Source organism: Buceros rhinoceros, unplaced genomic scaffold (assembly GCF_000710305.1).
Source record: "Buceros rhinoceros silvestris isolate BGI_N320 unplaced genomic scaffold, ASM71030v1 scaffold10748, whole genome shotgun sequence".
NCBI lineage: Eukaryota > Metazoa > Chordata > Aves > Bucerotiformes > Bucerotidae > Buceros > Buceros rhinoceros.
Genome location: NW_010428625.1, coordinates 31,443 through 36,751, shown reverse-complemented (window position 1 = coordinate 36,751; position 5,309 = coordinate 31,443).

Here is a 5,309-nt window from a genome sequence, read left to right as displayed (position 1 = left end):
GTATTGCGAATGCATATGGCCAGTCCATAACACTTTAACTCTTCTGTTCCTTCCTTTCCACACTGTTCCCCTGCTCCAGTGTGGGGTCCCTCCCACAGGAAACAGTTCTCCACAAACTTTTCCAACATGAGTCTTTCCCATGGGCTACAGTTCTCCACGAGCTGTTCCAGTGTGTCTCCCTTCCATGGGGTGCAGTCCTTCTGGAACAGACAGCTCCAGTATGGACCCCCTGCGGGGTCACAAGTCCTGCCAGCAAACCTACTCCAGCACGGGCTCCTCTCTCTCTGCGGGTCCACACATCCTGCTGGCAGTCTGCTCCAGCACAGGCTTCCCATGGGGTCACAGCCTCCTTCAGGCATCCACCTGCTCCAGTGTGGAGTCCTCCATGGGCTGCAGGAGAATATCTGCTCCACTGATAACCTCCTTAGGCTGCAGGAGGACAACCTGCCTCACCATGGTCCTCATCACAGGCTGCAAGAGGAATCTCTGTTCTGGCCCACTTCCTCCCCCCTCCTATTTCACTGACCTTGGTGTCTGCAGAGTCATTTCTTTCACATATTCTCACTCCTTTCTTTGCCTGCAATTGCTGTTGCACAACAACTTTTTCCTCTTCTTAAGTATGTTATCACAGAGGCGTTACCACTGTTGCTGATGGGCTCAGCCTTGGCAAGCAGTGGGTCTGTCTTGGAGTCTGCTACCATTGGCTCCATCAGATATAGGGGAAGCTTCTAGCAGCTTCTCACAGAGGCCACCTCTGTAGCCCCCTCCCCCCCAAAAAAACAAACAAACAAACAAAAAACACCTTCCAACGCAAATCCAACACAGGGGCAAAGATTCCCTTTCCTCCCTGTGGAAGCCCAGGATTTTCAGGATGGCTTCACACAGAAGTATACATGTGTGTGTGTGTCCTATGTATGGCATTGCTTTAGAAAAGGGCAGGGGTAGCAACCAGTACATAACACAGTTTAGAGTACTTAGAGTGTGTTTTAAATATAGCTTTGGGAATGGAATAGAAGACAGTGTCTGTGATCCTAGCTTAGCATAGCCTAGATGCTTACAGTGATGAGTCCTTTAGGAATGCATGTGATAATAACTGGATTGAAATGTCACTGTTTACCTATCCAGCAAAAAGGAGTTCTTTGATCATACTCCCAGTTCAAAATAACTAGTTCAAAATGAAGCAGACAGATGATGTGGTATCACCTTCTTTGCATTTTGCTTTGATATAAAATCAGGAAGTAACTGCAACTGTTTTAAACTACTCAGAAGAGTCAAAACCAGGTTTCAGATTATAAAAGTAAGATCATTATTTTTCTGTCTTTGATCCATTCAGGATATGCTCTATTTCTTTTGTGCCGGTGAGAGCTGTTTGTGAAATGATAGGTAGAAGCATTTCAAATTCAGTCCTCATTCAAATAAGAGCAGAAGGCTCTGCTAGTTGGGACTTGGTAGGTACAGATAAACCCTTTGGGTGCTTTGTGAAAACTGCTTTTTGTTCAGCTGGTACAGGAATAGGCAGCATCACACACCTAACTAGGCCAAATGCTAGATCCTGCTCAAATCCTGACCCCTCTTACTACTGTTTTGCTCTCTAGCTGTGTCTCAGGACAGCTTTACAAGCAGGTCACAGGGTCATGGTGATGATATTTGAGCATATGAGCAGACCTATGCTGATCTGCTGTGTATGGCAAGGAAAGCAGGAAAAGGATGTGACTGGAAAGTTGTTTGACAGCTTCTTGATCCTAAGCAGGCTCTGTAAGAGTTATTCCGGTCGTTACAGCTGTACAACTAAAACCAGCTGGAGGTTGGTCTGAGGAGCATTGTCATGCTAGAGCGCAGAACAGTGCCTAACACTGAATAGGCTAGCTCACATTTTGAAAACAGCCTAGACATGTTGATGGACCTAATAAATGCTCCTTGATGTCATGTAGACATATGGTAATTAGGTGGCCACTCCAAGCTTTATCAGACTTAGAAAAGTTGACCTTGAGGTCTTGTCTGTGGGTTATAGTTGATGAAGGGCTTCCTGTGGGTGCTTTGACAACAAAACTGACTGTTGTTTTCCTTTTATTCCTAAAGTAGAGCGCAACATGTTGAATCACATTTACTCAGGAAGGTTACGATAGGTTGGATTTCTGCAGTGTCCTAATTACCAGTGCTGTTTATTCATCAACTACCAATGAGGTGTAATGTCCCAAGGGAGGGCTCAGCTTGCATTTTGCAAGTCCACCATCAGGACACTCCCTTAGTCATGTTGCTTTCCTTGCTCATTTTAAAAGCCTTTCTGCCAGTGCTTAAATTCTAAACTCTTCCATATGCATCTCTGTACTTGAAGTAATCCTAAAAATTATACCAGTTCTCTTAACAAAATCCCCTTTCACTTAACACTGAGTTTCATTTATCATCTTGTTTTCCACTCTTTTTAAAGGAATGGCTTGTTTACATTAGCTCTAATAAACTTTTTTTAGATGATCCTTCAGAAACAGCTAGCACTTTTTTTTGTCATGAAGATAAGAATCTCAAAGTATAGGGTGTTTCTAGGCTATTTATTCTTCAATCTTTTAATTCTTTGTAATGTACCCAAGTCCTCTAGAGCTCAAAATATGTTGTGAAAAAAGTTGAATTTTGAGGGTGGAGCAGGGAGAGAGAGGCTCTAGGAGAGGAACACGACAAGGATGTGTTTGGGCTGCTGTATCCCAATGTCTATAAGCCATATTTAGAGCCCCTCAGAGATGCTTCTTGTTATGTCTGGCCTTCATCAAAAGCTACTGATGAGTCTTATCAGTTGTTCACATTGATGCTTACATAAAGCATTCTGCTGAAGTTATACTCTATAAAATAATCATGTATCTCTGTTTATGTGCATTCAGATAGTGCCTCCTAAGCACAGGCATATTTCTGTTAGATAAAGGCATTAGTTTATGGTCAACTAAGTAGTAAATTCAATCGAATTCAGCCACCAAGGACAGTAATTTCAAGGACATATTTTTAAACCCTCTGAGTACAGTAGGTTTTGTTCTCTTTTCATTCAATGTTCCACAGCCATCTGAAGATCACTATATTGCTTTCTGATGAAACTCTGTCCTCAAAACAGAGGTAAAAACACAGTATAGAATTTGCTTTTTTGACCACAGTGCTTTTATAGTTGATAATACAAAATAAAATTGATAAATGCTCATAAATTCATCACTGATACACTGTTGTAAGTACCATGTGTATATTTACATGAACATTGTATTATCACTATTGTTATGTAAAATATACTGTCAGTGGGACATGAAACACCTGTATTGGATTTAGTAGTAAATAGCTTCCAGGCGTTTGCTGGTGGGTTGTTTCAGCAGCTGTTTCAGGAAGTTGCTGTTTGGTTTATGCTCTTAGGATGAAAGGTTAGCCAAAAGGATAATTAGCAAATCAAAGTCTATGAACAGGTAATTATTATAATAGGTGGGATCTCTAAATGCATGCCTCCCTGTCACTCTTACTCCATAAAAGTGGATATTCAAGCCTCACTTTTCCGTGTGTATCTGTGGAAGAGCAGTCATTCCAAACATTTTGGTGTTGCGATAAACTCCTCAGGGCTCCCAAAACTCTTCAGATGTTTCTTCATTCTGTCTCTAGTAATGCTAACTAGCACGTATCAAATTCTGCACCTCTGCTGAAAACTGATTATAGGCACCATTAACTAAAAAATAAGCTCTGCAGCTGACACAGTTACATTGACGAGCTGTTGAAATTTCTGTTCAAATTGAAAAAGGTCAATCTTTTATTTTGCCAGTTATTATATCAAAGAAGAATACCTGCAAGCAAGTTTTTGTTTTGAAGTAATGATAAGCTTTGTCTCCTGCAGTAACTTAAGCAGAAACTCTCCATCAAAAACATATTGTAAGATGAAATAAGACTCTTTTTGGGTCTCTACTCTGTGCCTTAAAATTAGAACTGTATACCAATCTTACTTTTACTTATTCCAGTCTTACTTATTCTGGTTTTTAAAAATGGAATTTCATTGCCTTTTTTTTAATCATTTAATCCTCTTTGCTTTGCAGAGAGGTAAAGATAGGCATGGACCAAGCAAGATTGACTCTACTACTGTTGCTGGACAGTGGGAGCAGAGCCAGGGATGCCCTCAGTTACTGCTATTTTTTTTAGCTATATGTATGTGGTCATTTAAAGAATCCATTTATGTACATCAAATCCTTCAGCCCATCTTTTAAATTGTGAAATCATGCATCTATTTTTCTTATTTGTTCTGATAATGATGTGCCTATTGAATATCCAAAGTTTTTTTTAATAGAATTATGATGATAATAGAATGATAATAAGATGAATATGAAAAAACAAAAGTTACTAGCAAATATATGTATGTGTATTTCCATAGAGGAGATAATACCAGAGGGGTGGCCCTACCAGAACTATCATGTGTCACACCGTTCTTGACTCATTATTGTATTTACAGCATATTATCACAAGAGTTCTTGAGTCTTCAGGTAAGGAAATGGAGAAGGGGAGAAAGTGGAACACAAAAGTAGCTGGCAAAAGGAGAGTTGAGACTGAGATACCAGTGTCAGTCATCTGCTTTGCAATTTTCTACCAGAAAGAAAGATGATCCACAAGTATTCTAAAAAGTGAAGGTTATGTAATGAGGTTTTGTAAAAATTGAAAATAAGAAATAAAATATCCCCTCCTATCACCTTAAGATGCTTATTATTTTGATAATGAATTACAGTGTGATTTGCCTAAGAAAAATTAATTTGTGAACCAAGCCCTAGGTTGGTTTTTAGATGACTAAGAAATTCAAATCAGTGGAAGTTCTCTTTATTTATGCAGGTCTGAAATTAGCCCTTTAAACCCATTAGAATGGAAAACTCCCAAAAAAGACAGCTGCTGGTTTTGTTGGTTTTATAACAAGCCTGGGAGGAACAGCTTTATCTGTACCTAATACTTTCACAAAGCTTGTTAAAGAAATATATTGCTAAAGAAGTAAGACCATTCTTTTGATGGCAGACATTTAGTTTTCTCGCATAATCAGAGAATAAATAACAGAATGCTGGTGATTACTCATACAGTTGGTAGTTGGAGTTTTGTCTGTGTACAGTTGTGCCAAACTTAAAGGTTTTGTCAAGTCTGTAAAATTTTAGTTAAATTCCCCCCTTTTCCCTCAGCCTTTGGGTGAATACTCTCTACATGTAAAGGAATGGGTTAGACCCAATGCTGTTGCTTCAGGATCCTTCGGGTTTGCCTCTAAATGAGATAAATGTTCTATTTTTTTAACCGTTTTTTTTCTGGAAAATGTACATTTATGATTGGGG